The sequence below is a fragment of the Pteropus alecto genome, unplaced genomic scaffold (assembly GCF_000325575.1).
Source record: "Pteropus alecto unplaced genomic scaffold, ASM32557v1 scaffold24, whole genome shotgun sequence".
NCBI classification, from domain to species: Eukaryota; Metazoa; Chordata; class Mammalia; order Chiroptera; family Pteropodidae; genus Pteropus; species Pteropus alecto.
The window spans coordinates 10,455,159-10,465,644 of record NW_006439192.1 but is presented as its reverse complement, the minus strand read 5'-3'; the positions used below and the strand labels follow the sequence as shown (position 1 = coordinate 10,465,644).

Genomic DNA, 10,486 nt, shown 5'->3' with positions numbered 1-10,486 from the left:
GAGCAAAAAAGATGGGCCTCCCCCAGGCAAGAGAGACTTCTCTTGCAGACCCCAACTAGAATATCAGCTCCCCTAAGTCTCCAGGCTACTGGTCCACCCTGCAGATTTTGGACTTGCCATTCTCCATAATCATGTGAGCCCATTCCTTATAATAATTTTTTTTCCATAGGTAGACACATTCTATTGGTCCTATTTCTCTGGAGAACTCTTACTAATACAGAAGTGGAGTGAGAATTAGACTCATTAGATGTCAATATACTGAGACTGAATATACAAATGAACAATTTCTAGACAATATATAAAAATAAAACTCTGACCCATGATCTGTAACAACCAGCTCAGGAACCCAACCCATTTTCAATTAGCAATAATCACGCCTTGGATAAACCCCATTGGCTACGATACTGCCACTGCACAAAGCTTGCAACACATTTTCTACAGTAACCAGTCCAGCCTGCTTTCTACAAGTCAGACTTGTCCAAACGGGGTGAGAAAGATATCCTCGCACAGGCTATCTGAGCCCAAGTGAGGCAGAGGGGCAGCCTATAGAGGGGTAGGGAGTCAAAGCCCGGGTAGAGTGAGGACATCCACATGGGAAGGTGGTATAGCAGGGCTTGTTGGAGCCCAAGCAAAGAGAAGAGGCATCCTAATGAGAGAGCAACCCAACCCAAGGTGTTGGAGCCTAATCTGAGTGAAGAGGGTATCCCCACAAGGGCAGGTGGCAATAGCAGTAGAGCAGATTGGTTACATTGGGGGCTTAATAAAATAGGAAAATATAATAAGAGAGATAAGAGTCATGTTTCTCATGTTCAAACAAAGAACTTACATATGACATGGAAAGATAGAAAACTAGAATGAATCCTGTGGCACTGGGTCGAATTAGAGATAACAATATGAATTCATTATTTTTTAATATACATATAGATACATGTAGATATAGAATTAAATATAATGTAAATATATATGCATTATATATTCATACTTTTATTTCCTGGCTCTGTCACTGAGAGACCCTGAAAGTGGTGATTTACCAAGAGCATTTAGCACATTCAGCACCAAGATTTTGATGTCTAAATGCCATTTTTCACTAAAAAAGAAGCAAGGGCTCTTAGAGAAAATGGCTGATTCCAGGGCTATTAATGTTAATAGCAGGTTAAATAATACAGGAGCATCTTGTTCTGCAGGAAAGAAAGGAAGGGCTCAAAGAATGATGGGACACATCAAAAAAGATCTAAAAACCAGCTCAAAAGAGCTCTTGCTGGCCAAATATTAGGCATTCAAGCATAAAATAAGTGAAGATATTAATGGATGACATCCCATTGAATAAAATAGAAATCCATGAGTCCATACTTGAAGGAAAGAAGGAAGGGAGGAAGGAAGGAAGGGAGGGAGGGAGGGAGGGAGGGAGGAAGGAAGGAAGGAAGGAAGGACGGAAGGAAGGAAGGAAGGAAGGAAGGAAGGAAGGAAGGAAGGAAGGAAGGAAGGAAGGAAGGGAAAGGAAAAAAGAAAGGAATTGAAAGTTTGATAAAGAATAAATATTTAAATAGCCTCAAAGTATTTCCCCATCCCCTAAAAAAATGTATTAATTACAAAGGGGAAAAGAGTACATCTAAATTTGAGAAGCCTGGAAAACACCATCCTAACCAAATGATCAAAGTGAATATCATAAGTAATGGGATAAACTGAAATGATGCCCACCTGACAGCACACAATGAGAGTCCCGCAACTTCTGAGATATTTCTGCCCAAGATGCGTATCCTACACTTCTCCAGTCAGGAACATCAGACAAGCCCACTGAGGGACACTCCACAAAATAACTAACCTGTAAACACCAGAAGTGTCAAAGCCATGAAACTCGAGGAAAGCGAGGAACTGTCAAAAATTGAAGGAACTGAAGAAACATGACAACTAAATGTAACAGCATTCTGGACTAGATCCTTTTGCTATAAAGCACAAAATTGGGACAACCAGAAAAACTTGAATGGGATCTGAGTATTAGATGATAGTAATAGGTTGCTGTTAATTTTCTGATGTTAGTAATTATATTGTGGGTCTGTAGAGACTATCCTTGCTTATAGGAAATACACAGTAAAATATTCAGGGGTGATGGAGCATCATGTTGATATCTTACCCTCGAATGGCTCAGAAGAAAGATCTTTATACTGTACTTCCACGAACACATGTTCATACCTACATACACACTATTGTGATTATGTAGGAGAATATGACTCTGTTATTAAGAGAAACATGCTGAAGTATTTAGAAGTAAAATGTCATAATGTCTGAAACTTCAAATGATTTAGCAGAGAAAGAAAAATGTAACAAAATGTTAACATTCGGTGAATCTTGGTAAAGAGTACTCTGGGTTCATTCTTTCAATGATTCTGAGGGCTTAAAAAGTTTCCAAATAAAAAGTGGAGGATGGGAAAAGTGACAACAAGTAGTATAAATGTAATTTCTAGAAGTTATAAATGGGAGAAAAAAATAAGTGGAAAAAATTATCCAGAACCAAGGATCAGAGTTTTAACGTTTTTGACATGCTTTATGACATGGAAAAACATACTGGACTTTTGTTCTCTTTCAAAACAAAAGATAACAACAGAGAAAAAGTTTTGCCTGATGTTATAAATAGCTAAGCCGAATTCTAGCTTCCATTAAACTACCTTCTACTCCCACTGGATCTACCAGGCCACGGCCAGGGCCATACTTTTCCCACCACACAGAAAACCAACTCTTATTATTCCTGCCCCCTCCCGGTGAGTATACAGCAAGGCATCCCTGCACCTGCTACCTGTTCTCCCTGCAGTGTTTCAAATCCTCCTTATTCATGCAGCGAGTCACAGAAGGTATGCATAAAGGAAGCACATACTAGAAGGGCCTTCCTTCTAAGAAAGAGCCTATGAAGGAAACAAAGCCATTTTATCCTGCAGGTACTACTAACACAGTGTTTATAGCTCACAGCCTAGACACTTTTCAGAGGCTCACAAAATGCTTGAGATCTGAAAAAATGTTTAGCTTGGAAAAGAGAAACGCAGCCCAAGACATTCAGCAGCTGGCCTGGTGCTATCAGCTAGGCCTGGCGTTCTCCTGCTGTACATAAATCGTTTCACAGAACAGCATCAGAGAAGGCCACTGTGTAAGAAGGATGGATCAAGACGAAAACAAGACCACACTGCGATCATGTCAAAACACAGACAATGCACGAACATTGTCCAGGCCAGAACAGACCAGACATGGATAGGCCCCAGTGAGTGGCCTTTAATTGGCTACTCTACCAATTACCACGTTAGCCTCCATTAGCATGCCCTCCTTCCAGAAAAGATTTATGAAGATACATCAGAAAATACATCAGAATTACCCTACTTCCTGACAACATCCAACCCAGAGCAAAGCCCCACTTCCCTGAACTCTCTCCCGAGTCACATAACACCAGCCCAATCCTATAAGAGGCCCTTTTTATCACCCTCTATTGAGATGTTCCATGGTTCCCCATGGTGCATATTCTCCCTCAATGCAAGCAGAAATAAACCGAACTTGTTCAAATATCGCTGTGTTCCTGGTGAGCTTTGGTTAAGGGGCACTGACGAGCTCCATGTGCTAAAGAAAATTTGGTCCTAGAATATTTTTTAAAAATCAAATTAGTAAATACTCAGTGAAATGACACTATGTCACCCTCTTTCGTTGTTAAATTTATAATCCATAAAATTTTATGATCTCTGAAAATAATGTGCATGTTACATTAGCTATTCCACGTCTGCCAGCTGATTATTGAGACAGCATGGCCAAATGTAAATTAAACAGGTTGCCAATTTCATAAGTAAATTACGGATTATTATAATATGCTTGAAAGAACCCAAAAGTTAGAGTGCTTGGGGCTGCCAAAGATTTTAAATACCTTGATAGAGAAGGGAATGTGTAAGGTTTGTTTGGAAATAGAGGTGCCTGAGAGATAGAGTGGCAAATACCACGAGCTCATGGATCGATGAAATATGCAGCTTGGGAACAATTCCAAGATATCAAAGAGAAGGTTCTGCCCTTGGGAATAAATTAGCTGGGCCAGGAGGATGGATCCACTCCCCATGCCACCCCACAGTCATCTGTTTTCAGTAATAATCTCCTGTCAACACACAGAGCAGAACTCCTGCTGGTTGGCTGTTGATTGGGTCACACATAAATGGGGTGACAAAGGCAGACCAGTACACTGCCTCCTTTTTCAACATCAATCCTTGGTCTCACTCATGAGATCTCCTGGTTCCTGTCACCACTCATCTTTTTGGGGGGTGTTTTCCCATTATTTAATTTCACTGATGCCTGTGCCCTGGCTCTAGTCCTCAGCCACATAGAACTGTGGGCTCTTCTTTGACTCTTTACCTTCTCGTCCCCCCACCTGCCGCCAAGGGGATCCTCTGCTAAGCCCAAACTCTCCTTAAATGAATGGCACTCTTCTTTCTAGATCTTCATCTCCATCACTCCTGCCAGAACACACAGAGGAAGTAGGTCAGCCAGAATCTGACAGAAGCCATCTGCAGTAGAGGAATTCTCATCTAACGAAAAGCCTCCGGTATTCTGCTAAGTGACGTAAGTCAGAGAAAGACAAATACTGCATGATTTCACTTATATGTGGAATCTAAAAAACAAAACAAAACAAACAAACGCAACAAAACCAGATTCATAGATAAAAGAGTCGTGGTTGCCAGAGGGTAATAGGTGAAAGGGATCAAGAGGTACAAACTTCCAGATATAAGATAAATGTCATAGGGATGTAATATACAGCTATATATAGCCAACAATAGTGCATTAATTTGTATGGTGACAGATGATAACTAAACTTGTTGCAATGATCATTTCACAATGTACACAAATGTCAATTCACAATGTACACAAATGTCAATTCACAATGTACACAAATGTCAAATCATTAAATCATATAATCAAAAAACTAATATATTGTATGTCAATTATACCTCAATTTTTTTAAGCCTTCAGAGAATTTTATTTTTTTTCATTCAGTAGTCACATTTCCAGGAAAAAAGAGATTCTGAGACTTTGGGAGGTAGAAATTTCACTTGGAAATGATTGAGTTCAATCCTGCCATTTTTCATATGAGAAAACTATGGCCTGTGTAATTCAAGTTTTTTTTTTCTGCAAGGCTGAGAAGACTGATTTTGCCTTTCCCCCTTAAGTCTACTGGTTTTATAATTTATGAGAAGGAGAAATCTATTTCCCTTTCGCTGGTCAAACTTAAAGAAAATAACTGTGAAATGGTACTAGCTTTGTTTTTTTTTTTTAAGCCCCCATGAAAGGCAGCACAGTATGAATTATATTTTTGTCAGTGCAGGTTATGAAATTACCCTAGAGAGCCATTTCTACAGAGACTGGCAGTGCAATGACTATTGTAACTCAATGGAAGGCAATTCCACTCAGAGCTCACAGAATGTAACTGATGGAAGGAAACAAAGTAAATTACCTTAGCGTTCTTCATGGATAATGTCTCTGTTTCTCACGCAATCTCATTTTGCACGCAAAACAAATAAAACCAAATTCAATCTCCCAAATTGTGTCTCCGCTCGTTTGCTTTCTTTTAAAACTCATTCTGCCCACGTCACACACAGCCATGGCTCTCCCGTCAGGCAAATTAAGTCCAGTATTGGCAACATGTTTGACCTCCACTCCGCCCCCCACCCCATTTCCTTCCCTCAATCTGAACTTCCAACTCTTCTTTGTTTCAGATGGATTGTTCATTTGGAACCACGACAAAAGCGTAAGAATTAAACTTTACCAATGAAAGACCAGTCAGCTTGGCTTTGATTAATCATCTGGGCAACTTTATAGCAGAACAGCAGATCCCTCTTTACAACAACTAGCAAAATGCTTAAACAAATAAACAAAAATTAAGTTCTCCACAGTGATTAAAAAAATAATAATTGCGGGGAAGGGTAAAGACCACCGAAATAGGTACATAATCAAAATACCTCATTTATTCATTAGTTTCTCCCAATTCATACAGAGAGCTGTTATCACAACATGTGCGGACATGATTACAAGGGATGACAGAGACTGTAGAGGCAAAAATTGCATGGCTTTGCATAAGAGCCTGATTCAGCTTTGTGGCTGATGTCTGAAAAGTGACCTCCAACCCAATTACAATATTCAAGGCAATGTGAAAATGTGGATACCATGCAAGCAAGTATCAATTCTCCCCTTGGTTGAAGACCCTGGGCAGTGCCACTACTGGCAACCGAGTGGGCAGCGAGTTCTGGGAGCCAAGGGAGCCCATCTTCTTCAAAACAGGACTCCAGGCAGTGAAGAGAAAGAGGGAATCGGGTCTAGACATCCGGGATCAGCAAACGGCAAGGTCTTGGCAAATACATTAGGATTTGCTCCACGATCAAGGCAAATTGAGTAGATGAATGGATAAAGAAGTTGTGGTATCTATCTATCTATAATGAAATATTATTCAGCCACAAAAAAGAAGGAATCCTGTCATTCGCAACAACATGAATGGATCTTGAGGGCATTATGCTAAGTGAGATAGCCAGACAAGAAGAAAACAAACACTTCATGATATCATTTATATGTGGAATCTAAAAAAAATAAAAATTAAAAAAAAAAAAGCTAAACTCATAGAAACAGAGTAGAGTGGTGGTTACCAAGTGCTGGAGGTGGGGGAATTGGAGAGCTGTTATTAAAGGGTACAAACTTGCAACTAGAACATGAATAAGTCCTGGAGATCATAAAGATTATATTTAATGATACTGTATTGTAAACATCAAAGTTGCTAAGAGACTAGATATTAACTGTTCTCACCATACACACACAAAAAAGTGATAATTGTGTTACATGATAGAGGTGTTAGCTGATGCTATAGTGGTAATCATATTGCAATATATAAATGCATCAAATCAACATGTTGTATACCTTAAACTTACACAATGCTTTATGTCAATTATATCTAAATTTTTTTAAAAACTGATATACCAGGAACCAGAGCAGAAGTCCAATAAGAGGTTAGGGGTAAGTCCCTAGAGCTTACCCCAGACGTCAGGCTTAGGGGCTGCATACTATTTCTAGCTCTGCCCACCTGAAGAGATTAGATCTGATACTATATCACTCAGATTGCAACATATCATGCAATTTCAGGAAATTCAGGGCCTGACAACAACGAACAGAAAATCGTATAGGTGTTATCTGTGTCTCCTGCCCCAACTCTGTGAACCTAAAAAAGCAAAGTGTGAAGCAGGGATTATTTCTAAACTCTTTATTTCTGACAGCTTTGACTTGGATCATGAAATTTGGGGTATTTGCAATTTCTGCCAATTTTAAATTCTCTCTCATTTAAAATTCCCAAGTATTAAGCTTTGCCTATCTTGGGTTTTGTTTTTGTTTTCAAGTAAAGTTTTAGGGGCTCAAAGCCCCTTCTATAGAAGTGTTTCAGACCAATTTCAGGTGGTTTGTTACCTGAAGTCTATAAAATGTATCTGTAATCAAAAGATATTCCAGTGAGGCTGACAAAGGATAAATAAAGTGACAACTCAAGCTTGGGAAGGTTGATTTAAGTGCCTCTCATGAGAATGCTAGAAGCAACTTGAATCTGCACTGAAATTTTCTTCTAGAGGTCCCGAAGCATAGGTATAAATCCATCTTTTATGTTAATTAGTTGGTTGACACAGCCTGGATGCATTCTCTTCCTACTTGGCAATTCAGTTGAAATAAATTCAGTGTTTCTGTCTCTTAGGAAGGTCACATTCACTTTAAATGGACAGAGCCTAAGGCTACTTCTGGAAATGACTCTAGCAAAATATATCTGCTAAATGCTTTTGGTGTCTTTAGACTGATAGAGTGTAGCAGGTACAGGGTAAGAGAACTATATCCCTTTAAAAAGCCAATTAATGTTGTATAATTTTGACAGAGACAGAGGTAGAAAGTTCATTCATTATTTTCCATTATTTGTTTGACAAATGTTTACTGAGGGGCTCATGTTCCAGGTAAAGTGGTAAGTGCTGGAGACACAAAGGTAAAACTCAGTCCTGTCCTTGAGAAGCCCAGAGTCTAAGAGGCATGGGCAAGTGGGGGGACCAACAGCTAAACAGTTTGCACACCCCTAAAGTCCTCATATCGTAGGTGCTACCTCTGCCCCGTGAGGCAAAAATAACCAAACTAGACATCCTGAAACCACAGATTTTTTTTAAATGACCTCCCATCTGGCCTAATGGACCCTAGCATCTGAAGATACCAAATTTTCAACCCTCCAGTTATTGTGGCTTTTGAGAGACTACTGAGTTACTGTGGCCATTAAAGGACTCAGCAGTATCTGTGATGGCGGGTAAAATTTAGTCAGCCTGTGACTTCCGAACACTGCAGTTACAGTTACAGGTATCATTCAGTACAAGTATGCTTTCCAAGAATCAGATTGAGAGGGGTGTGTGTGTGTGTGTAATCAATACGAAGTAATTTTCATTCAAATCTTTTTTCATACTTTATTTTCCAGTCCCTGAAACCCTAAAAAATCTAGTGTTACATAAACTAACAGGATGCCAAGATGCTAATGCAGTCATTTCTTACACTCATATAATAACACTTTTCTGTGAGTTCCTTCCCTAGGGCTCCTGCGATGAGTAGTCAGGTGCTAAACATTAATATTTTTTTAAGAAACAACCTGTTTGAGAGTTATTTTCATCTTTCCATGTGATAGATTTATAGTATTCATCTTCCACTCCCTTTGGGTGAAATTAAAAAAACAAAAAATTACATGAGATGATTTCAGCCTCAGGTCCCAGAACTTCCCACTATAAAAGGGGCCTTGGACTTTAGGTGCAGATGATGTGGTTGGCCTTGAAATGTCCCTCGCTCTACCTTACTCTAAGGAACTGGGCAATAGTCCTGAACTTCTGAATCACTCTTCCTCACCAGCTCCCTTGGGGGTACGCCTTGTCTTTGAGATGGAATTCAAGAAGGTAACTTTTAGTGGGAAATGAGGCAGAGACCAGAGTACAGTGGAAAAAGAGCTACTGGGGTCCAAGATGAAGAGGTGGGGGCTCTGGACTGTTGGACTAGAAGACGAGAGACTAATTGATGGGAAGAAAACAGCCAAAATAATGAATTTTGTAAACTTGTGTCGTGCTTCTGACTTTGTCTCATCCTATGCCCCCAAGGTGTGGATCAGACTATAATTTTATCTTAATGTGACACAAATACAGTGACTGACTCAGTTCTGTATTTTAGCGAGTTCTGTTTCTCTTCCTTTGTAGCCTTGCTAATGGTTCTGCTGCCACCACCTGACTCTCCAGCTTCTCAGGTTGGTGTATGATTTCTAACACCCTCTGCTGACTTTCCAGATACAGAGCCAATGCTTGTACTCTCCCCATGTAATTCGGCACTAGCGTGACAGATGGCCCTCCCAGAATCCCCAAGTTCATTCAGCATTCAGTAGTCCCAGGCCTGAGTCCTAGCTCTGTCAATTATCACCTGTATGATTGGGCAAAGTACACAATCTCAACCAAATAGGGGTTCGGTAAAGATGAACTGAGGTCATGCTTTTTAAATCACTTATTACAATGCCCAGCATAAAGAACAATTCAATACACATGAGCTATCTTTAATATTATTACTTTACATTAGGTGTTACAGCGTCTGTAATAATCATCCTTGCCTGCTCTGAGGTGGTGATTCTGGCAGAGGCAGTGGCTGGAAATGAGTCTCCACATTACAAACTTCGCTCTCTAGAAAGACTCAAAAACCAAATAACTGACTGGACAAGCCTTTCCAAAATGGAAAAAGTGGGAATTAGAAATTTAAGGGGACAAAAGAAGTTAAACCATACTCTATAGAGAATAATAACAATATAATAATAGCTGTAGCGTGTAATAGACAAGCCAAGCATGAACAGTCAACAGTTATGTCATTAAGACAGGCCTGTGTAGAGATGCTTAGGGGTAGGAAACATAGAACACAGCATTTATCAACAAGTTAATTAATTGCTATGCTGTGCAGTGGTCAGACTATTCCATCAGTCATCTATTAAATAAGATCTAGAAATGCTTTAGGACATCAGAAAAAACCAGACCAAATCCTGAGGCCATCAAACTCAGAGCAAGTTCAAAAACTGGGGAAAGAATGGAGTTGCCCTGATAGTCTTAGATAACCAAGCCTGGCCTTTAGAAACCTTGGGCCAGTCATGGTTAGTTGAGAAGTCCTAGACTCCATCAGCCTGTGAAGTCACATAGCTGTGGATACCACATACTTCGCAGGCTCTGAACGTCCACCCCATCTCACTGAACAAAGTCCATCCAGTCTCCCTTCCCAAGTATTTCTGAGACAACCTCCATCACCACCAGGAATTCTCATGTGTTCTGCAAATTTGTTTTGGTGCGGCTTAACCCCAAGACCAGCTGCTCAGCCCCATACAGTGACCTCCTCTCTGGCCCTGAAACACCAGCCTTCAGCTGCCAGTCACCTCAGCTGCTCCCTCCTTAACTCACTGTCCTAT

At 40.1% G+C, this 10,486-nt stretch overlaps 1 non-coding gene across 1 annotated transcript; it reads right to left on the bottom strand.

The window, feature by feature from the left end:
- Nucleotides 1-283: 283 nt before the first annotated feature.
- Nucleotides 284-422, bottom strand: LOC112483472. Its single transcript, XR_003047636.1, has one exon. It is a non-coding gene; the product is annotated as a U4 spliceosomal RNA (small nuclear RNA).
- Nucleotides 423-10,486: the final 10,064 nt, after the last annotated feature.